We start from the raw sequence: 25,222 nt of genomic DNA, 5'->3' as shown, positions 1-25,222 counted from the left end.
GTTTGTTACACTTGTCTGTTCTGTAGATTCTGTACAACTTGAGGGGAGAGATTTTTGTCTTGTTCATCTTTATCCCCAGTACCTGATACAAAGTATATGTTCAATAAGTGTTTGTAGATTAACTGTCCTTCCAACCCCCTAATATATTTTCTTCTTCTTACAAATCTGGATAAGAAGCATCCCTAGTTTTCAAATGTATTGACTGAAAGAATTCCTCTTCTGAATCTGATAAGATTTTTATTTATTTAAAAGATATTTATTTATTTATTTATTTATTTATTTATTTATTTATTTATTTGACAAAGAGACAGCGAGAGAGGGAATGCAAGCAGGGGGAGTGGGAGAGGGAGAAGCAGGCTTCCTGCCGAGTAGGGAGCCCAGTGCAGGGCTCCTGATCCGAAGGCAGACACTTAATGACTGAGCCACCCAGGTGCCCCCAGGATAAGATTTTTTTTTTTTTTAAAGATTTTATTTATTTTTTAGAGAGCGAGCGAGAGAGAAACAGCATGAGAGGGGAGAGGGTCAGAGGGAGAAGCAGGCTCCCTGCTGAGCTGGGAGCCCAATGTGGGACTCGATCCCAGGACCCTGGGATCATGACCTGAGCCGAAGGCAGATGCTTAACCATCTGAGCCACCCAGGCGCCCCCCCAGGATAAGATTTTTTTTTTTTAAGATTTTATTTTTATTTATTTGAGAGAGAGAGAATGAGAGAGAGAGAACACCTGAGAGGGGATAGGGTCAGAGGATGAAGCAGACTCCCTGCCGAGCAGGAAGCCCGATGCGGGACTCTATCCCGGGACTCCAGGATCATGACCTGAGCCGAAGGCAGTCGCCTAACCAACTGAGCCACCCAGGCGCCCCCAGGATAAGATTTTTAAACATTTGACCAATTATATAGATCAAGAGACAGTATTAGTTTCCCGATAAGTTGGGTATAGCTACAACTACACAAAGAAAAATATTCTTAGTTGTCCCAAAGTTGAGTTTTTATTGGTGCACATTCACTGGCAAAAGGAAAATATGAACTTGAAGTAGACTAGCACCAGTTTGGTTAGTGTAGGCTTGTGGACAGTGCCTTCCTATGTCCATTCTCATGATGCCTTAAACTATAGTCTATACACTGTAGAGAACAAGGACCATGTCTGCTTTTTGTTCACCATTTTATACCCACTATCATATAGTGTGATGAATTCTTCCACGTGAACACTGAATGATTAAGTCCATTGTTTCCTAAAGTCTGGTCCTGCAAAATAGTCTCCAAAGGTGTGGAAAAAATGCCCTTCAATCATATCAGTGCAGGAAAAGTTGCATAGCTTAGCCTTCTGCAGAGACATACAATGTGCATAAGTATGTTAAACTATGCATAGCACTTTAATGTATAACACTCTACAGCCCCATTGTAGAGCCTGTTTGACTTGATCTAACCCAGTATTTCCCAGAATCATCTGTAATTGTGAGTACTTTAGCCTTTCCAAGATTCAGGTATCTGATACGTATGAAGGGAATGATAAAATTCTATGGTGTGTAACTCAAAGAAATGTTGGAAGAATCCAATGCATTAACATATCGAAATTGCTTTTATGTAAAATTCTATTTAAATGTGAGATATTAGTACCATTTCCTAATCATTATTACTGCGTGTGCTGTTCTCCAAATAGATGGTATGTGTATTATATCTCAATAAATGTTGGTAGGTAGGTAGGTAGAGCGATAAAATTGGAAAAATGAAAAAGAATTCATACTTCTGGGGACCATGAGGTTTAGAAAATTTGAGTTGTTGTGGCCACTAGGGTCTGACTCTGTGCTCTGGGTTTTCTCTCCCTTGCTAGCCTAATTACCTCTTTCCATTCATTTGCTTATTCATTCATTCATTTATACAACAAATACTATCAAGCTCTGAAGATGAGCTACCATTTTGGTTGGTATGGGCATATGGAAAGTGCATACAAAGGAATCAAAAAAATCTCTTAAGTTCATGATTTTGGGGAAAAGGCAGACATGGAAACAAATATAAAACAGTGAAGAATGTGCCATTGTGGAAGGACATAGAAAGAATCCTGAGGTGCAGTTGATTTCTCAGAGCAAGGACCCCATCAGAGGAAGGTAGAGAAGTTTGAGTTGAGTCTGGAAAAAGTTTCCCCGATAGACGAGGCATGTTAAGGGCAGCCAGTTCCTATTCAAAATTATAATTCCTGCTTCCTTTATTTGTGATTCTTTCCTGCCATCTCCTGCTTTAACTTCCCATAATCATGGCCTCGCCCCCGAACTTCAGGTCTGTTCTTTTATTCTTTCTGTGACTATTCAGAGAGATTCAGTGAAAGTTTGTAGAAGAGGGGTGCTTGGGATTTCATGGAATGAGAATTTTGGACCTTCCATTGTATCTCTTCTTTTTCTCAATAAAGCGCAGCTCAACTTGATGTGTAAATTTTTGAAGTATTGAAAGTTAAAATGACACGTGTTCACTTAAGATTTTAATATGTTTAAAAATAATAAATAGTTGGCAGAAATATTGAGTATATTAGAATTCAGAATGAATTTTGGCTCCATGATAAAATACCACTTTATATGTGAGGCTAAGCTATCAACTTAGAAGAAAAGAGTGAGGAGAGGTAAATTATTAATTCATTTGTCAGCCGGGGTTGTAAGAGAATGAGGTTTATGCTGGCCTTCTGACTTTACAACATCTGAAATCACTCATGTCCACTTTCTTAGATCCAGCAGCATCTTTATGGCCAAATTAATTTCTTTTTTTACATTTATTTAAGAATATGGCTTTTACATTACAATCTAGCACATATGTCATCTTACCCCTTTTATAATTCTTTTGAAAAGTTAAACTCAGAATACATCCAAGAGTTCAAAGCTGAATTATAATCGACTATATACATGTAACATATGTATGTAGAGACTATAAATCTCTAAAAAGTATATTTCTTCAGAAATATGTGTGTTCTGGGATGACAGGTCAAAGTTTCAAATTCTACTTTCCTTACCCTATTTTATTAATTGCTAGAGAAATATTAGAGATTTATTTTTTACCCACTTTTGTAGCTCAAACAGTCCATTAAATTAATTAATAGATGTAAAAGAGCTTAGGAAAGTGCCTGGCATCTGGTAGGGTCTCAGTTAATGCAAGCTCTTGTCATTCCTATGATTTCTCCAAAGACTTTTCTTTTGACTCACATGCTGTGACATGAAGTATCACCATCTGGGTTGACTCAAGCCACTTACCCGAATCAGAATAAAACTTTTAGCCCTGGAGTCGTTTCCTGTCCTTTCTAATTGTTCATAGGAATATACTAAAGAGAGATAACTCCACCAGCTATCAACTGAGCAAATGACTGCGAGTTCCTCATTCCATGTGCATGCACATGCACACCAATGCAGTGAAAACCAACTTGAGAGTATGAGAGAGAAGAGACTACGGAAATAGACTTTAAAAAAAAATTCAGTTTAAGTGGAGAGTCATGGGACAGGTCAAAATGGGCAGGGGAAAGAATTTTAGAGAAATGAAAATGCGGTGCAGGTGGCCACCCTGAAGCTAATTTAATTTGGGTCATCTCTGATCTCTTCCAGCTGTGAGCACGTGCATGTGGCTCAGTGGACCAGATGTTCTTTCTCGGTCTTTATGTTGCACAGCCTATAAAATTCAAACAGGATTGGAATTTAATTCTAGGCCTTTCAGAGTCCAATCATCAATATTTAATGGAGCTGTTCTCTGAAAATATAGAGTCCTGCTAAGAGAGGCCCCGGTTTGGACCAAGGCAGCCTCCTACAATTTCTGTAATTTCTCCTCAGTGACGGCTGCCTTCCTTCCTTTACTGCCCCCACCCCTCTCCAATTTTATGCTTCTCAGAGAATTGCTCCTCACCTCTGAAGCTCCCGGGTCATGTAAATGTGTGCTTGTTTCTAGGTATGAGCTAGAGATCTCTGAAAAACACAAGTACTGTGCTACTGTTTACAGTGCAATCAATTAATTGAAGATATTTAATGAGCATGCACTAGGTATTTCAACATCGGTGGTTCAGTCAGCCATGTGAGGAATACAGATGAAACAACGAAGCATGGACCTTGGCCTCAGGAAATATGCAGTCTGGTTGTGGAGGAAAGATGAACACATGTAAGTTCATCAAAGAACAGTACAAAATTCTTCTCTAGCTGTTCAGAGCAAAACAACATGCTTCCTTGCGAGAGCTGCCTCTGGTTGTGACTTGATTCAGGTGACTCCTGGATAGGTTGGCAGTCAGGCCTGAAAATCCCAGCCGAACACAGAGGAGATCTGTGTCATGTACCAAACTACATTTACAGTGGAAGGCCCCAAATCTAAATTCCTGAAAGCCACCCTGTCTTTTTCCCTTTGTTACCTGCAAAATAAATCCCTTTTCTCTAGCTAGTCCCCTGGCAGAGCAGGGCCTGTTTGAGCAACATTTTCATCACTAAGTAGGCATCTGTCATGCAGTCCAGTACGTTGACCAAGAAGCAATGTTACGACAAAGAGTTGGTGGCTAGCTGGAGCTCGTTTCGTAGCAATAGTCTGGCTCACATCCTATGCACATTAGTCACAGATTCTGTCTTAAATTCTCTCCAGAGACAACACAGACACATGGAAGACCAAAGGGGAAAGGTGAACAGTTACTAAGAATATCTGATGGCCAGAAACACAGTCAGAGTCTTTTTTGGATATTCACTATGAGTAGAGGATGAGGAGTCTAGATTTCAGTCCAAATTTCTGTTGTGTATTATCAGAAACAAGAGTGCAAAGTTCCAGGAAATTCTTTAGCCTGACCCATCAAAATAATAGCCGTTATATTTTGACACTTTTTGCATTTGGAAAATAAATGAATGTCTTCAACTTATGTGTAGAAGCTTATTCAGTATAATGCAGTATTCAGATTTTAGATATCCAGAAGGATTTTTTATCAAGCAGGCAAAATTCTGAATGCTTTGTCTACCTCTGGATACTCAGGAAAAGGTATGTATAAAAAGAGACTTCAAATATATGTGAGACCTACATATCTATGAATTTAACTTCTCATCCTTTCTTTATTAGAAATTCAGCTTGGGGTGCCTGGGTGGCTCAGTCCTTAAGCGTCTGCCTTCAGCTCAGGTCATGATCCCAGGGTACTGAGATCGAGCCCCGCATCGGGCTCCCTGCTCAACGGGAAGCCTGCTTCTCCCTCTCCCGCTCCCCCTGCTTGTGTTCCTTCTCTCGCTGTGTCTCTCTCTGTCAAATAAATAAATAAATAAAAATCTTAAAAAAAAAAAAAAGAAATTACATGTAGTGAATGTTAATAGAGTGTTCATCATGTGCAAAAGAGTTTGCTAGGTGCTAAAATCGTTAAGAAACTCAGAATTCAACTAGGGAAGTATAAGTGAAGAGAATTATAATATCAGGAATAAGTACTAAATAAACACCCAAAAGCTGCTAGTCAGGATCAGGGAAGTGAGTGAGATAAACAAAAAGAGGGGACTCACGTTCTAAGCTAAGCTGACGGTATGAGCACTGGCCTGGAGCAGGGGCCATGTAGAGCACTTCTGTGAATGGCAAGTGTTTGGGCTCAAGTGGGAGATGTGGGGATGGCCAGGATGGGAGATGAAGCAGGAAAAGATCAGATCAGTGGGGTGCAGTGAAGGTGATGTTAGCATTAAAACCCATCTGAAGATGTCTGTAAGGAAAAGGTAGCCATTGTGTGATTGTAGAAGAGAGTAAGCTTCAAATAGGAGCTTTGAGAAGATAATTTTGATGGCAGTTTGAGTAGGGAAGTGATGAGAGAGAAGGTATTTGACACAGGAGTTTGATTTTGACAATCCATTGCATCACACTTGGCAGGAGGTGGTGGCAGCCTGAGCTGATCAGGACAGTGACAAAGACCTGTCCTGAGGAGGAGTGGCCAGAAGAGGCCTTGTGGAGGAAGAATGGGCCAGATGGGGCTGCTCAGACAATATAGAAGCGTAGACACCAAGCTAGATCTGGTGCAAGGCTGATTATGAAAGCAAGACAGCTCCAATTATGGAGATTAGTCATGAAAATACCATGTACCCCATGTATCTTTCTGGGTCATTATCAGCTGTTATTGGTTTATATCTTTTAAAATATCTGTAATTTTAAACACTGTGTATCTTTTATTTCTTGCATTTTCATATAATGCTTTGAACCACTTTTCAGTTGTTGGCATAATCTTTCACAGTTCTGCATATATTCTAATAATTCCTATTCCTTTTTCTTAGCCAATGAGAAGGGCTTAATGATTTATGGACAATATTTTAGTAGTGTTATATTATTAGTAATAATGATGATGGCCTCATATAGTTTGTGTAATGACTCCATCTTGGGGTGTGAGTTTGACTTTTGTGGTAGGTTTTGCAGGGTACTTAACCTTCCTTCCTTCTTCTCTTTCTCTCATAATTGTATTTAGAAGATTACCACCTGCCACAGGCAGATCTCTCCTCCAGCCTTTTAATAAACAGGGCAGACCTGGATTCAGGAGGGGATGATCAGAGTAGACCTCTAAAGCCTTCTGTTGTCTTCTGTAAGTAGTGACTCCCAGAGCTGATTGGCTTCTGGGCTGAGCAGTAACCTGACTTCAGGGCCCCCTGGGGATGCCAGAATCTTGCAAGAAACCAGTTGTTAGTTACCACGGGAGTCTCAGAAAAAACTGGTAGCAGCACTCCAATAAGCTTCCGACTGTATTAGGTTTCTTGAGCCCATACCGGTCCTGCCTTCAACGACGCCCCAGGCATCCTTGGTTGATATAGGAAACCAAGGGACAGTCTTTCTTTCTTTCTCTTTCTTTCTTTCTCTCTTTCTTTCTTTTTCTTTCTTTCTTTCTCTCTTTCTTTCTTTTTCTTTCTTTCTTTTTCTTTCTTTCTTTTTCTTTCTTTCTTTCTTTCTTTCTTTTTCTTTCTCTTTCTTTCCTTCTTTCTCCATTTTTAAAAATTAAATTCAACTAATTAACATATAATGTATTATTGGTTTCTGAGGTAGAGGTCTGTGATTCATCAGTCTTATATAACACCCACTGCACATTACATCATATTCTCTCCTTAATGTCCATCACTCAGTTACCCCCTCTCCCCATCCCCCTACCCCCCAGCAACACTCGGTTTATTTCCTATGATTAAGAGTCTCTTATGGTTTGGATAAGGGGCAGCCTTTCTAAAATGCTGAATTTTCAAGTACAAGGAAGTAGGTGCTTTCCCTGAGGGAGTAGCAAAACGGACAGTGAGTATGTGGTCATTTAAATGATATGACCTGGTCCTTTTTTCCCTTATAGAAAAAAAAAAAGCAAGTTGACTTAAAGAAATGCTACTTTTTATTTTCAGCCTCCTATTGATGTGATTCAGCATGTTAGTATTTGTTTAAAGGACTATCAGAAGTAAACATTCAATCTAGGAATGACATAGTGGAGTTACGCGGAACTGACATTAAATTTGAGCATGATCTGAGTACAGTCAGTTCTGCTATCGTTCAACATATTGCCTTTCTAAAAACCCCCGCACTGTGCAAAATCATGTAATAAAAACCACAGGCTAATGGGAAAAGTGGGGTAAGGGGCATGGGTCACAACACTCAAAGACCTTACCACTGACATATTTTTAAAAAAGATAAGGTTCTATAAAAAGGTTAGCACAGTTTTATACATGTTAAAGAAACACATGTTAAGAAAAATATAAATACAACAGTAAACATGGCACTTTCTGTTGAATTTGCTTGAGGAAGTAGATACTGGAAGGGTTGTAGCTTGTGAGTTTTTGTGAAGGGGTGGAAGGAGGTTTATCTGATATCAGATGGAAAGTTCTAACACCAGATATGGATGGGTGTGGCTCTCAACACACAGTGAACTGAGGTAGCTGAGGTGTGTGTGTATGCGTGCACGCATTTTGTGTATTCCAGAATGGCTCAGTTCAGCTGGATGAAGTTTTCTGCATTCACTTAGTGTTTGTCACAGAAGAAATTGTGTATTAGCAAAAAAGTGAAATTCATGTAATGCTCAGATTGTTTTCTAATATATCAAATGGTTTGGAAAGAGTTTGTATTTTCAAAGTAGCAATATAGCAGAAACTGGCTGTAATTTTACCCCTTAACTTTTCTATAAGGACACTGAGACCCAGCCAAGCTAAATGAGGTTTTGTAGCCAGATTAGAAGTTGAAACCAGACTCCCTTTGTAGTAGGAATGTCCATATACTCTGTTGCTTCTTTTGTTGTATTTTATAAACTCTTGCTGCTATTATTTTTATTGCCAGTGATAACATTATTTTAGTACTGGCTTTAATGTAGGTGCCAACACTTAACACAATATCTGGAACTGAATAAGTATTTGTTAGTAAATTAATGAATAAATTAATTAGGTTAGTGAATGGACATAGTCAAGTCCAGGTTCACTGTGGAAACATTTCCAGACCTGAGGGTAGAGGGACAAATTGAGAAGATACATGTTTAGAGTTAAGGATGGCAGTACTCATCTACTCTTCAAGGTTTCTCGGATTGGTTTGGATTTTAGTAAAATGACTAGGAGTACAGGCTTGTGACCGACCATAGGCAAGTTATTTAACCTCCCTAGACAGTACTGGTATCTACCTCCTTGGGTTTCTGTAATAGTTAGGTAAGATCTATATATAAACTCATAGGACACGGCAATGGTTCAGTAAGTGTTAGCAATTAGCAATTATCAACATCATCATCATCATCATCATCACTACTACTGCTATTGCTACTGCTTTTTTAGCATACCCCTGTTGGAAGGACCAAGGACCAGTGAATGTGAGAGAAGGAGCCCTGGTACTTTGCGGCCTGGTTTTCCCAACTACTTACTGGCGATCTCCAACCCAGATATGCAGTAGGATGTCAAACTCTACACGTCCGAAGTCAGACTCATTAGCTTGCTCCCTGTGTGCTCCTCCTCATGAGTTCCCCCTTTCATCAGTTTACCCAAGCTAGGCACCTCAGTGGCCCTTTGCTCTCTCCTCCCTCCTCCACATTCCATGGGTCATTCATTCTTTCAATTATGATTTTTTGAACACCAACTGTGTGTCAGGCCTCCAGAGTGCCTCAAGAAATAAACATGAATAAGGCATGATTCTTGTCCTAAAGAATCTTCAGTATGTTATGAGATGAGATGCAAAGTAGGAAGTGCCCGATCCAAATCCTACAGGTTACGCCAGTCAAGATAAAATGTGTTGACCAGCTGTAAGAGGCCACATGATCTGATCATGGTTCCTATGTGTTGCCACCCACTTAAATACAAAGTGGACAGCCATTTACGTGCAAAGATGATGAAGAGTATAATCATGGGATCATTCTATATTTTTAAAATTTTGGCCCTTTGGGTTAACAAAACATATTTGTTTTGTCAGGAACACTAGGTTTATTACTCATTCTCCATTTTGGGTCCTAAAAACATTCTTTCATATGACAATGACTATACAGTAAAAGTTTTCCCTCTTTTTCAGAATATTCAGTTCTTTAATTGGATTTGTGTCCGTTTGATAATTGTTTTTCGTGGTGATATGGAGATAGGTTCAAAATAATTTAAAGTTGACTATTTAAACTTTTTTTTTTTTTTAAAGATTTTATTTATTCATTTGAGACAGAGAGATACAGAGAGAGAGCATGAGCAGGGGAGAGGCAGAGGTCGAGGGAGAAGCAGGCTCCCCACTGAGCCAGGAGCCAGGAGGCAGGAAGCAGGAGCCAGGAGCCAGGAGGCAGGAGCCAGGAACCAGACGCGGGGCTCAATCCCAGGACCCTGGGATCATGACCTGAGCCGAAGGCAGATGCTTAACAATCTGAGCCACGCAGGTGCCCCTTTAAACATTTTTTTTAATTTAAAGAAGTTTTAAATTTAAATTAAAAAAAAATTAAATTTCTACTTTTTATAAAATACTTGATTGGATTAATAAATTTAGCTTAGTCCATTCATAGTCATATTCTTAGCAGTTTTGCCTGTACAAATAAAACCTAAGAGATTTTCAATTCACTGTTTCAAATGCAACATATAAGTGAAAGGGAACATTATCTTTCAAATGTGCTATAAATAATACATTCATTAGTAAATAGGTAATTAGGAAAGAGCTCTGGAAAAATACAAGTTTTCAAAATAGGGATAATTAATAAGCAGAGTTATCTAGGTCCAGAGTCTGTAGTTCTCCAAAGGATTTATTTATTGAGCAACTTCGTGTGCCAGGCCCTGTTCTAGGAGCTGGGGATACAGCAAGTGAGCAAACCAGAGCCAGCCCTGAGGCAGTTCCCATTCTACTGGGAGAGACAGAAAATAAATTAACAAACAATAAACCTGTAATGCCAGGCAGTGATAAGAGCTGTGAATTAAAATAAGAGCAGTAAGGGCCAGAAGCACATGGGGGCTGTAGGTTCCTGGGGAGGGAAGCACAGAGCACTGGGCCTCTGGGCTAGGACGGCTTCACCCAGCTCACCAGCCGGGCGGCCGGCAGGTGGGGAAAAAGGCAGGCTGAGCAGCTGTCTGCGGTCAGGGGATGTGGGGACATGGGCTGCATGGACACAGGGGAGGCTGGGCCAGTGAAGCCCATTTTGCCACCCCCCACTGGCCGTGGATTCCTGGGCCAGAAAGAAGAAACAAGGAAGATCCCTGTTCCAACTAATAGCCACATGCCATTAAAAGATAACTGGATGAAAAGAGTTACTCCCATCTCCCATCGTAGAACATGTAGGACTTCAGGTACCCTGTTCCTTAAAATCGAGGAATGTAGAAATCGGGACCTGTAAAGAAACCATGGATGTTTGTGCTCTGACAGAAGCAGCTGATTTTGTGAAAGCCTTTCTTCTTGGGTTTCCAGTGGAGGATGCACTTGCCCTCATTAGGTTGGAGGACCTCTTTCTAGAGTCTTTTGAAATTACAGATGTGAAGCCCATAAAGGGAGACCACCTGTCCCAGGCAATAGGAAGAATCCCTGGCGAAGGAGGAAAAATCAAAATCACCAGAGAGAATCTGACACAGACATGGATAGTTTTGACTGATGTGAAAGTTCACAATCTTGGCTCTTTCTGAAACATCAGGGTGGCAAGAACTGCCATTTACAACCTCATCCTGGGAAATCCTCCATCAAAGCTTTATGGCGGTATTCGAGCCATGGTTAGCAGAACAGCAGATCAGTTCTGATTTCAAATCAGAGACATTTTACCTTGAGACTCCAGAGAAAAAGACATTGCCCTCCACACATGGTCACCAGAAACCATGTAAAGAATTTTTCAATTTAAGCCTCCATCGCTTCTTCCGTTCTCAGCCAGAAGCATCAACAGAAAGGAAAGGTTTGATAGTATTCACACTGAGAACTTTGAGGAGAATTTCCATATCTAAATTTAGTGCCATTATTATACTTACACATTAATTATAATTTATCACTTCATTTTTTTTTAAGTAGGCTCCATGCCCAGTATGGGCCTTCAACTCCTGACCCTGAGATCAGGAGTTGCATACTCTACCGATTGAGCCAGTCAGGCGCCCCTCACATCATTTTAAATAAAAGATTTGCATAGTTTATAATTCTCTTATCAAAGTGAAACTTCTTGTTTAAACAGACCTTTATGAATTTATAAATTTATTTATACATGTATAACTTTTTATAAATTTATAAGCTTGTCTTGTCTATGGAGTGTAGTTAAAAGAATCATCTCACCAAAAAAATAAAAAAATAGCAAGTAAAGGGTGCTAGATTAGATAGATGGGGTGGTAGGGGATCTCCCATAGATTGTAGGGCCTCTTCCAATTTGGTTGTTCACTGAGATTTCATTATTCACATAGGCCTGGAATTAGACGTTCAATTCAACGTTGGCCACCACACAGCCCTACCTTCCCTTTCACTCTGGTGCAGATTCTCTGCTAGCCTGTGTTGGCAATGAATTGAATAAGAAAATATCTTTGTTTGTTTGCATTGTTTACTATTAAATCAGCCCAGTATAGATGTTGTCTGGTGTGGTACACATTGATCTAACAGTAGTTTAACTGCTTTGAAATCTGCATCCTTACTAGTGGGGAAACTAAATGCTTTCATTAAGAAAACACAAACACACAAAGCAGATGGTAACTAACAGCGTCTTGATGTGAGCAAATTTTTAGTCTCAAATTCTACGGCTTCACAATCTCAGAGGGATTTTCCTTCTTACTGTTAAGGAAAAATCACTCCCCACTGCATTTTAAAGAATTAAAAGTCACACCTGTGTGTTAAGAATATTCACTTTGGCCTGTTAAAAAAAATTATGATTGCCCCCCAAAAAGGGGCTTTTATGACCTTTTACATTTTTAAAGTAAAGCCTTCCATCTGTTAAAAAATATCTTTAAGAAAATTCCTTTACTGTATTTGTGTTTCCTAGTAAATGTTATATTCATTCCTTAGAAAATTTGCTTGGGGGCAAGTTCATTTTGTCCTGATGTAATTTAATCCAAAGGGAGAAAAACATTAAGTTAATGAAATCTTAATGGAAAGCCATTATATTTATATATAGTTTAGTGTCTTAATTACTATTCTCCCAAATTATATTGGCTTATAATTTTTAACTTAAGTCTGAAAAAAAGATAGTTTTTAGTTACTAATTAAATGCAATGCTGATTCATTTGGGGAATAATACTTTATTTAAAGTAATTTCTTTTAAATGGGCTCTGACAGACATGTGTCTATATATATCAGTTGGATATAATTTCTAATCAATCGCTTTTTTAGCCATAATAACAGCTGAGCAATTATGGCATGTGTTCTGACCATTTGGTTAGTTACCCACTAAGTAGCTTGAAGATCTGATTTCTGTATTCTCTGAAAATGAGAGATACCACAGAATCATATGAAAATCAATCTTTTTTTCCATCATTTAACTTGATCTGGAGAGATATAAAAAGTATAAATTTGTTATTGCTTAGGTTTTTTATAATTTTATTTTTGAAATTCAAGATAAGATTTCTAATAATTTTTTAAAGTTTCCTGGTGTAAAGTTTGCAACCCACATATCCAGTAAAGGACTAAGATCCAAAATACACAAGGAACTCATCCAACTCAATAGCAAAAAACAACACAATTAAAAATATTTTTCTCCCATTCCATAGTTTCCTTTTCGTTTTGTTGATGATTTCCTTTGCTGTGCAGAAGCTTTTTAGTTTGATGTAGTTCCACTTACTCATTTTTACTTGCCTTTGCTTTTGGTGTTAAATCCAAAAAAATCATTGCTAGGACCAATGTCAATGAGTTTACACCCTAAGTTTTCTTCTAGGGGTCTTATGGTTTCAGGTCTTATGTTCATGAGTCTTTAATGCAATTTGAGTATATTTTTGTAAATGGTATAAGATAGGGGTTCAGTTTCATTCTTTTGCATGTGGCTATCCAGGTTTTCCCAATGCCATTTATTGAAGATGCTATTCTTTTCCATTTGTGTATTCTTGGCTCCTTTATCATAAATTGACCATATAATCGTGGGTCTATTTCTAGGCTCTCTATTGAGTTACACTGATCAGTGTGGCTGTTTTTATGCCAATACCATACAATTTTGATTACTATGGCTTCATAACATAGTTTGAAATCAAGGAGCATGATGCCTCCAGCTTTGTTCTTTCTCAAGATTGTTTTGGCTATTCAGGGTCTTTTGTGGTTCCATACAGATTTTAGTATTGCTTGCTCTGTTTCTGTGAAAATGCCATTGGAACTTAGATGGGGATTGCATTGACTCTGTAGATTGCTTTGGGTAGTATGGACATTTTAACATTCTTTCAATCCATGAACACAGAATATCTTTCCATTTATTGGTGTCATCTTCAGTTTTTCATTAATGCCTTATAATTTTCAGTGTACAGCTCTTTCTCTTCCTTGGTTATATTTATTCCTAGGTTGTTTTATTCTTTTTGATGCGGTTTTAAGTGGGATTGTTTTCTTAATTTTTTTTCCTGATAGTTCATTGTTAATGCATAGAAATGCAGTGATTTTTTATATTGATTTTGTATCCTGCAGCTTCTAAATCTGTTGATTAGTTCTAACCATTTTAGGTGTAGTCTTTAGGGTTTCCTATATATGGTATCATTGCATATGCAAAAAGAGACAATTTTACTTCTCTCTTTACAATTTGGTTGTGTTTTTGAAAGGTTCTTTTAGTTTCATCTGTCTCCTCATCACTCTGTCTCATCTTAAGTTGAACATAAACTCTACAGGAGTAAAGACTTTCTCTGTTTTAATCCAGCACATAGAACAAGGCATAACCCATGGCAGACATTTAGTTAATATTTATTGGGGAAATGTCATTAAGTAGGACCTCCATGAGGGGAAATAACAGTTTGTGTAGAGTTGTCCATTTTTTAAAAAAGATTTTATTTATTTATTCATGAGAGACAGAAAGAGGGAGGCAGAGGCAGAGGGAGAAGCAGACTCCCCACAGAGCAGGGAGCCCAATGCGGGACTCGATCCCAGGACCCTGGGATCATGACCTGAGCTGAAGGCAGACACTTAACCGACTGAGCCACCCAGTGCGCAGAATTGTGCATTTTTAAAAGATGACAATTTAACACCAATGACAGCTTTGAAGGGGGGAAAGAATGCCTCCCCAAAGACAGAGAGGAGAGTGGAATCCAGGGAGGACGTCCCACCTGCCCATGAATGTGGTGGGATGGGCTTGGCCTCTCCTTCATTTAGGATAATGCCAAGGATGTGATAGATGCCCAATAAATGTTTGTTCCATTAATTATTTAACTAGTTAACGGATTTATCGTCAATTATGTTCAGTGTACATTTGAGGGTTGGTTATGAGCTGTGCCAATCACTGGGCAGATTAAAGGTGAATAAGAAAAGGTCTTTTTCCTCTAGAAATTAGTGGTTACATAGATAAGCCTCAATCTTTTTAGTCCAGACATAGAATTTCACTTTTCTCCCAAGAGCACTGCATCCCTGAGTCACTCCCCAGGAATCTTCTGAAGAAGACTTTAAAGGGCTCAGACTGTGGGGATCACCCAAGGACAGCTCTGTCCGCAGGGGCAAGATGTAGAACTCTTCCACCTGTGTGTACTGGATGACCAGCAATTCTTGCTGCTTTATCAGGGTTTTTTTTTTAAAGATTTTTTATTTATTTATTTTAGAGAGAGAGAGTGAGAAAGAGCATGAGAAGGGAGACGGTCAGAGGGTGAAGCAGCCTCCCCATTGAGACTCCCCGGGATTCCAGGATCATGACCTGAGCCAAAGGCAGTCGCCCAACCAACTGAGCCACCCAGGCACCCGCTTTATCAGTTTTTAAATAAGGATTTCCCCCTCCCCTGAGGCCCACATTTAATGACCAAAAGGGCAGGGACCCATGTATGTTGCTCTGTGTACATTGTTTTTGTTAGCATTGTGGGCGTAGCTGAATTTGTCCTTCTTACCCATCTGTCCATCTGATCTTCCTCCCTTTAGACTAACCAGAAAAGTTAAGTGTCTTGTGTAGGATAACACTGTTTTTCAGTAACTGAGCCAGGGTTGTTTGCATCTTGTTTGTGTCTATGTGTCCGTATGTGTTATACATGTGAGCTATTTCCTCTACCTCCGGGTGCTATTGCTAACATCCATTTGTAAAGGAGCTCTATTTAATGAGTTTTATTTTTATTAAAGATTTTATTTATTTCTTTGGGAAAAAAAAAAAGAATGCACCTCTTTTAACTATAGGGCCAGTGCTGTATCCAGGATACTCTCTTCCCTCAACTCATGCTGTGTGGGAGACAGATAACATTGAGTACACCCCAAATTGTCTATCAGTAGGATGTTGATCAACATGTAAAATGAGAAGGCAGTACATGAACTGCAGACTGCCACCCACAACTGCTTCAGAGGGCTTCACGTGCCCACCTCTGTCAGGGACCTGGTTGCCCTAATTATTTAGTTCCAGATATTGCATACCCCAAGGAAAAATCAACAGCGATGGCCTTGGAGAGAAGGGATTCCCTCTCCATGGACTGTGGGACCTTGAGCAAGTTATCAAATCTCTCTAAACCTGTCTTCTCATTTAGAAAACAGATAATGAGTGCCTGCCTTGTGATGGTTGTGAGAATTAAATGTATATAAAGCCCTTAGTAAGGGCTTCTAGTAAGTGCTCAAGAAATGTTAGCTGTTGTTAAAGGATGATTATTTTAAAAGGGAAAATCATGACTCTCATACAAATGTCAAATGAACATGTGTCAAGGATTTATTTAACTCATTCATTAATGAGAGAATCTGTAATGTTGCAATCAGTTCAAAGGAGAATCCAAAGGGCAGGTGCATATGTAGGCAATTAGGATTGGGTTAGTTAGATGCAAAATTGGCTTCTTCCACAGAGAGAGGGAAATCAATTGCACTTCCAGTGGACAAATTTCATGTGCATATCTGTGGGCAAGAATCATTTACATGCCTCTCAGTCATCTACAACTTACAAGTTGTAAAGTAGCCCAAAGACCACAAAACGTGCAAAGACCTCATAGGCTCAGGTAACCTGGAAGGCTGCGTAGGCAAGGCCTAGTTTTCCACTGATACCACCCATTAATCATTCAGATCCATTTCAAACTTTTTTGCAATTATTTTCTGCACAGTTTTTATTATTGCTAGTTCCTTATTTGCATCCTAGGAATATTTTGAGGACCAGCAAGATAATGGATATGAAAACTTGCCATATAACCTATGGCATATTTTGCAAATAGTAGTTAGAATATGAAAGAGATTGGTGAGACCAACCTGCATTTTCAGTCCCACCTCTGATACTTCCTGTGTAATCTTGAGCAAGCCACATAACACCTCTGTGCCTCTCTTTCCTTAGTTGTAAGTTAGTGCATTTAAGATTCACAGCACAAGGTTATTGTGACAATTAGATGAGGTTCTAGGTGGGAAAGTACTTTGGAAAATAAAAAATGCTATGTCAAGATGGGATGTGATTATATTATTGCTCTCAGCTTAGATTGGTTCATTTTTCTTTAAGAAGAGACTATAGAATAAAAGATGAGTGGTGAATTCTTAAACTCACCAGGTAATTATTACTGCAAGTTGTAAATTACATGAAGTCTTTGACTCATTAACAGTGATTTATGGCACTACTGTTGATCCAAAAGCACTTCTCCAATATTCACCTACATGTCCTGATGGCTCCAGAGAGAAGTTCATGGTGCCGGGAGTGGTAATGTCGATGACCATGGGAGCCATGTTTCCCTAATTAAACCTGTATGGATGGTATTTTACTCTCCTCAACCTCTTCCCCCAGTGCTGTCATGCCAGAGTCTCCCCTGGTTATCCTGTAAAAAGAGATTCATTTAACCAGCCTGTAGAGTCTCTCAGGAATTTGCAGGAATTGGGAAGGAAAGTCTTTGGCCCAGCACACTCCTTTCCTGGCCCAGTTTTGGGTTTTGTAATTGAGAAGGGATAAGGAAGGTTTGGAGTGAGTCCAGGACCTGACACTGAAAGCATTGAGAGGAGATGAGTGAGACCTGGGTGGGAGGGGCCAGGATTGCTTAGCCTGGAAAGGAGCAGATCATGGCATGACTCTATGTATGGACAGATAATCAGGATTTCCACCATGCCTGGTGCAGAAGAGAGTAACTTCAGTGACAGCTCAAGGGTTTTGGTTATGGAGACTGAAGAGCTGTCTGCCTAAGCTCGTGAATGCTGTGGACACATTTATGAAGGTTCTACTAAGTTCTTCTCTAGAGTTTTGAAGAACAAGAATGGGTCTCTCTTAGTCTGAAATATTACAGATCATGTCCTCCCAGAGGCACAGGCTTGATTCAGATCTGAAGAAGGTTTCAAAACTGAGAGAAGGACACCACACCTGATCCTACCTTGTTTATTATGACTAATGGAGCCAGGTGAAGATGGGAGAGAGATTGAGTAACTGAGTAGGCCTCTCTGCTTACCTGCCCTTCCCTGTGCCCTGTGAGAGGACCCCAGCATTTGTGACAGTATTTCTCATACTTACTTCCTCTCCTTAGACTGAGCTCCTCAAAGCCAGAGCCTTGGTTTTCATCCCTGTGTCCCCAGCCGCTGACACATAGTAGGGCTCTGCAAATATTTGTTGGATGAGTGCATTGATGGATGACTCCTTTGACAGACTGAGGTCAAGTCAGCAGAAACCATAATGGCAGAGACACTGACAGAAACCCCCATTTAAAAGCCAGTTGAGCAGCCTAGTCTTTGGGCTCGAGTGCTATTCACCATAAAATAGTAAGGGAAACCTGAGTCCAAATTTCAGTATTCGTAGTGAGACTATTTTCAGCTTTCTCAGAGACGGCATCTGTAAATAATCAGGCAGAAGCCTTTTATAAAACAACATAGAAAAACCTCAAAGACTATTCTAAGGCTGCAACATTTAAACAAGATTTTTAACCCATGGGGACGCCAAGATCAACACGGAGCTTCCTGCACATAAAAGCCTGGAATTTCATAGCAGTGTGGGGGCAAAAGCTATGATCGCATTTCCCCCTTTCTAAATTATATACTGCTTCGTGTTAATGTGAGCAGAGGGCTGGGACAGAGACGGGCCTGTGGGTTACGTAAGTCCCACTGCACCCTCCGTCCCCCCTGTAATATGGCTGCCATGGTTACAGTGGTTCGGGGGAGTCTGCAGGCTGGCTGGACTGAGAAGGCAAAAGGTCACTGGTAGGTCATGCCATGATTTAAGTACTTGATGTAATTTATAACTGGGCTTTCACTCTACATAGAAAAATGATCAGGGACATTTGTTGTGTAATTTTTTCTCTCACTAGAAGATGTTGTTCTTAAAACTTAGTTTAGTGGCAGCTATAAAAGTCCATCTGTAGCACATTCCAAAATCACTTTCTTTTCCTTCCCAATTGGAAAAAGGAGCATGAAATCAAATGAACTCTTTGGCCCTCTCAACCTGCATCATTGTCTCCTGGGGAGGAGAGACGGGTCTCTAGGTCACTTCTTCCCCAGTCCCTGAATCAAGGACCACATCAGCACATTCCGAGTGGGCCAACCTCAATTATAAACAAGGAAAAAACAGAGTGCTCCTAACTATCCTTACTATCAGGCCAGTCCTATGTGTGTGTGACCAGTATGATATGAAATCTGCCCAAAGTTTCTCCAGTTACCTGAAATGTTACTTCTTTTTTTTTTTTTTTAAAGATTTTATTTATTTATTTGAGAGAGAGAGAATGAGAGAGAGCACATGAGAGGGAGGAGGGTCAGAGGGAGAAGCAGACTCCCTGCCGAGCAGGGAGCCCGATGTGGGACTCGATCCAGGGACTCCAGGATCATGACCTGAGCCGAAGGCAGTCGCTTAACCAACCGAGCCACCCAGGCACCCTGAAATGTTACTTCTTAAGGCTCTTCTGGGGAGACATGTGCTACTAATCAGCTGCCGTGTCTTGTTACCTGGGAAGGCTAATACTTGAACAACTATCATTATAATACCTGACAGTTGGTACAATTAAATAACAACTATTTATAACCAAAAGGAGGACTTTTGAGGTCATTTTTGTACTAGTTGGCACAGTGTTTGGAAGATGGTCTAGGCTCAATAAATATTTTTTGAATCAATGAGTGAGAAGAATATTTACAGAGCAAAAGCCTCTGGGCTTGTTGGCTATGAGTCCAGTGGTGTCTTCTTTCTGTAAACTCTGAGAAATTTGTATAAACAAAAAGATCAGAGTGGGAATTTAAAAAGAACATTTATTATCATTTTTAATAATATATACTTTTTAAGCTCTAAAATTGTGCATGAACACACATATACCCCAATACTTCCATGGGTACATGCTTAGAATGTGATGCATAGACTGTGTATGCCTGTGTATGTACATATCTATGGATTTTTTTGAAGATACAGAAAATATAGTTAACAGTAGTTATCTCTAAAGAGGGAGTAAATTTGAGAAAGATAAAGGGTACTTTCCCATTTTACCTTATATATTTCTCATTTTTTGAATTCTTGTAATGAGTATGCATTTGTATATCTGAATTCTTAACACATGGTCTGGCACTTAGCGAACATTAAGTCAGTGTTAAACACACACATAAGTGAATCAGTGAATCAAGTGGTATGAGAGTTATATTCAAACATTTGACTTTGAGAGAGTTAGGGAGTGGAATGATGATAAAGAAATTGAATTGAAGACTTAGGAAAAAGAGGACATCATCAGGGTCTATCACGGCAGGAAGCCGTCAGAAATAAAGGAATAGGGGGCGCCTGGGTGGCTCAGTTGGTTGGGCGGCTGCCTTCGGCTCAGGTCATGATCCTGGAGTCCCAGGATCGAGTCCCGCATCAGGCTTCCTGCTCAGCGGGGAGTCTGCTTCTCCCTCTGACCCTCCCCCCTCTCATGTGCTCTCTCTCTCTCTCTCTCAAATAAATAAATAAAATCTTTAAAAAAAAAGAAAAGAAATAAAGGAATAGTTTGGGGTTGCCGTTGATAAATATATTTTCCAATTTTAAAAACAAAATGGCCCCAAATTAGCTACCCGCTGTTAGCAAATAGCATAGTATTATGTAGAGTAACAGTATTACACCTGATCGTAGGTGTTCCTAGGGTTTATCTGCTGCCTGCACAAAGGCCAATGGCCTGGCAAGAAAACCCTGGTGACCTGCTAACCTGAAGGGCTGGACAGGCCTGATAGCCTGAAAAGCCTTTATACTCACAGCCCTGTGAGTATACAAACCACACAACAGCTGGTTTGCTGGATCAACAAAAGAACTAACGAGACCATACAGGGAAAAGAGACAATAATCCAGTGGCTCAGCCACAGTCATTTGGCCTGTCCTGGAGCTTGATGTCCAGAAACAGACATGATGAGTGAGAACTTTTAACCCCAATCCAGCTGGCATGACCCAAATGCATGAAACCCTTTCTTGGCCCCTCATCTAGGAAATGAGTTGGCAATATTTAAAAATGCTTGAATGGCAGCTTGGCTTCCATTTGAAGAAGCTGGTAGAAAGATCCCAATGGCAGGAATGTCTAGATAAGATTACCATCAGTAGTCAGTTGTTGGAATCACTTGAGTATTTTGATCAAGTGAAGAGCCACTCAACTTCAGTCTGGGTGGCAGAGAGTCCTTTTAAATGTGGCTACCGCACAGATGTTCTGTGCATTACTCATGCTGTGAAGTACGTGATTTAAGCCACTGACTTCCTAAATTAAAGGCACGAAAAGGCAGACATGTAATTCTTTTAATTACACCTCCAAATTTCTCCTGCATTCCTTTGGGTTTGCCTCCTGTTTGTCCATGTTTACCTCCTGCTTCATCAACCTACCGGCAGAAGATGAGCAATGGAGAACGTAGAGGATCTGTAAAAAGAATAGAAGACCTCAGTTAAATTGTATACACTATAGAAAAAGGAAGGCACTGTTTTTGGATGTTTAGAAGATATGAAATCTGATTTCTGGTGATAGTAGAGAAAAATAGAACAATCGTGGTAGAACTGAGACATACATTTATACGCTTTTTTGCCATTTGCTGTCTACTAACGTGGGTTTTGTTTTTTTTTTTTAAGATTTTATTTATTTTTTGACAGAGAGAGACACAGTGAGAGAGGGAACACAAGCAGGGGGGAGTGGGAGAGGGAGAAGCAGGCTTCCCACAGAGCAGGGAGGTCGATGCGGGGCTCGATCCCTGGACCCCAGGATCATGACCTGAGCCAAAGGCAGATGCTTCATGACTGAGCCACCCAGTCGCCCTAACATAGGTAATTAATAAAACATATTTGGCTTATATCACCAGGCAAGAGGGTTCAATTTTATCTTGTATTTCTAGTAAAGTGTATCCTTATAATCTTAATATATAGTTTTCATAACTCAGCAATAGAGACAGGCTTCATTTTCAGAAGATAGGCAGCCCAGAACAGCTCAAAGCTGTGTACACTTTTTATTTTTTTATTTTATTTTATTATTTATTATTTTATTTTATTATTTATTTATTTTATTTATTATTTTATTTTATTTTAGAGAGCATGAGCGGGGGTGGGGGGTGGGCAAAAGGGAGAGGGAGAGATAGAATCTCAAGTAGGCTCCCCACAGAGTGCAGAGCCCCATGCCAGGTTCAACCTCATGACCCTGAGATCATGACCTGACCCGAAATCAAGAATCAGACGCTCAACCAACTGAGCCACCCAGGTGCCCTGTGTACACTTTTTAAAACTATGCAACCATTTAGATATTTCATTTATAGGAACTAATTGAAGTAGGTACTTGGAAAGCCATGTAGTTTTTTTTCTGCTAGACGACATGAGAAACTGAACTTCGGAATTATGCAGCTAAGTTTCTGTTCTGTCTCTCAGCTGTTCTCCTTTGTAAGGAAGGTGGCATGACTTATCCTTCTCTTACTGTTATGGTTCCTGGGGTGGTTTTCGAACTATAATGGGAGATGTGCTGACCCATCTGCATCCCCAGACCAGGCCTCACTGACATCAGTGTACCGGTCAGAAGGCTGTAGGTCTTGGTGCAGACAAAAACTTCTCTGTAATTCCATGGTCATTAAACTAGTGTAATCTCACCTGTCCCAAATTCCCCCCAGGTACACTTGACCTCAGCTAAGTCTTTGAACACGTACCCTTTGATTGATGTTCTAAGAATGTCCATGTTGGTTATGGCATGGTAAAATAAGGCCACAGCCTTTATTTGGGTGTCTGAGGGAAAGGAAAGACAGGACAGGATAAATAGAATTGGCTAGTTGGAATAGGATTTAGATGATGGAGATGGTCTCTAGTTGTCTGGTACCTGGCCTTGGGATGGTTAAGGCAGAGGGATATTGTGTCCTGGGTGAAGGGAAGATTGAGGCCGTCTAGCTCTGGATTTGGGTTGGTTTGCATATCAAAGGCATGCTCCCAGCTGGGCCCTTTGCTATCTCCAAGAATTGACTGGCCCCAGGAGGGGCAGTCTCTCTTCAGCTAGAAAGGGTTTTTGAAATGTCAAAACATCATAATGTATAAAAAATAAAAAATATATACAATACAAATGAGTTTAGCATATTTGTCTGAATCTTTCTTAGTTACCTTTTATGAAGTTCCACGATTATTTGCCAAATATGTTCTAAAGTGATTTGCCTGTAGTGGTCTACATGATTTTGAATGAATGGTACAGTATTATACAGTCCTATCTTCCTGTCCGATATCAAGTTTAACCTCGACCTTGGTGGGCAATCCAGAACCCTCTTCCCCTCACCAAAAAACTTTTTGAGGGCTTTTATTAGACTTTTAGACTTCCTTTTTTTTTTTTGGATTTCTGCAGAAGAGATTTAGCCTATATAGATTTTGTTGTTTTACAAAACTTAATGAGGCTTTTCCCCTTTTCAGTGTACTTGGAAATACTGAGGAATTATTCCAGTTTGCCATAATTTCTCAGACTTTCACTGGCAGCTAGCCATAGGAAAATGTTTTCCTCTCCTAGCACTGAAGCAACTGTGGAGCTGAAATTTCATTTTAGTGACACACACACTCATAAATTACCATCAAATATTTTATCATTTCATGTTTGGATGATTTTCCAGTTATAATTTGCTGTGAAACAAGCCACTCCAAAATTTAGTGGCATAAAGCAATTTATTATTCTTATATCTCTGATCTGTGTGTCCAGGATTCAGTACAGCTTGCCTCTGCAGCACCATCCTCGGATTTCAGCAGGGATGACAGGAATGGCTGGGAACTCCAAGACTTGGGGCGCCCAGGCAGCTCTCTCTCTCTTCATATGGTCTCTCTCAAGTGGCTAGGGTGAGCTTCCTCACAGAACGGAAACCTCAGGGTAGCCTTCCTACATGGTAGAGCAGGGCTCTAAGAACAAGTCTTCAAGAGTCAGAAAGTGTGAGTCTAAGGCTTAGCCTGGAAATTGGCATAGTACGGCCTTCTTTTTGCCATATTGGTTAAGTTGGTTAATTTTTCACAGGGATACCCACACCCAACCCTGCAGATTCCAGCAGAGAGGACAGAGACTTCACCTGTCAGTTGGAGGAATAGTAAGGAATCTGTGGTTATCTCTAGTCTATCACGTGGCATTTTGTATATCTACAAAAAGGAGATTATTTTATCTCCCTCTGTACATGCCTTCAAAAGGTAGATATTCAGCTGTAGCTCATTTCAGAGTTCTTTCTTTATGAAGATTGTTGACCTTTTGATGGAAAAAATTTTGACTTCAAACTCAAATTATGATTTGGTAATCTCCTAAGATACATGAAGATATATGCAGTGTGTATTAGGATATTGAAATGTATATCTTTGCACTTGGTGGATATTTTCCAGAGAATTTTAAGATATATAATCTGATCCCTATATCTGTCCTTGGGTATTATTATCTTCATTTTGTAGATGAGGAAGCAGAGGCTCTGAATGGCTAAGTGTCCCACATCACATGGCTTCATGGTGGCAGAGGAAGGACCAGAATTAGGCAGAGGAAGCCACGTTTCACTGATGGCTTCTTTGAATTCCTTAATATAGGTAGAAGTAAGCCAAAGGCTATAATAAGAACTTTTAATAAATTTCATTATTTTGGATGTTAATTTCCTGAAATGAAGAAAAGATCTTTTGCTTCAGGCAAATACTTGGTGTTTGCACAGCTCTTATACTTACACAGTATTTTCACATTTCCTGTCTTCTTTATTCCATATGCTGATCTCATGAAAGGTCTTGTTAATAGCACCATTTTTCAGATGAGGAAACAAAAGTACAGAGGGGTTAAGTAAACTGCTTATGGGTCACATGGCTGACGGGTAGAGCTGGTGCTCAAGCCCAGAACTTTAAATTCTGAATCCTGTCATTTCTGCTTCTTGGATCCTCACTCCCCCACACCCATACACCAGTTTCTTGGCCTTTGGAGGCTTAGAACAGTATACAAATGGCTTAAGAGCAGGACCAGCCTCTTCAGGGACAAAAATGGAGGCCCCAGAGGACTGAATAATCCACAGCAGTTAGAGAAAGGCACCAAGATCGGGGGCAGCGCCCCCATCATTAGAGGAAATGGGGAACACTCTAATTGCAGGCAGTTTCAAATTTGACTGTTTCCAGGAAAAGCTAATACTGTTATGATTTCTCCTGATGCATGTGAAATCAGTTGCTATAGTAATGACCAGTGTTTCTTGGAATTTGCTGACAGCAACAGGCCTTAGGAGTGAAATTTCTCTGTTAATCATGGTTCTGATGCTGATAGTAATGAACTTAGCTCCACCATCTTAGACCCTCTACCATGTCCATATCCCACCATGATCTCCTACTGGCCAGAGGAAGGGCAAGACAGGTCTCTGCTCACGTCAGTTAGACATGTTGTCCGTGGCCTTGGAAACATGGTTCAGC

General features: G+C 40.0%; 1 protein-coding gene and 1 pseudogene across 1 annotated transcript in view; both read left to right on the top strand.

The window, feature by feature from the left end:
• The window catches only part of COLEC12 (collectin subfamily member 12), a 189,305-nt gene that overhangs the window by 57,671 nt on the left and 106,412 nt on the right, over positions 1-25,222 (top strand). The window lies entirely within an intron of this gene.
• On the top strand, positions 8,638-12,039 carry LOC123853205 (RNA-binding protein PNO1-like; annotated as a pseudogene).

Source organism: Mirounga angustirostris, unplaced genomic scaffold (assembly GCF_029215605.1).
Source record: "Mirounga angustirostris isolate CCGP_5_RB_7025 unplaced genomic scaffold, mMirAng1.0.hap1 SCAF_14, whole genome shotgun sequence".
NCBI classification, from domain to species: Eukaryota; Metazoa; Chordata; class Mammalia; order Carnivora; family Phocidae; genus Mirounga; species Mirounga angustirostris.
This window is presented reverse-complemented; position numbering and strand designations above follow the sequence as displayed.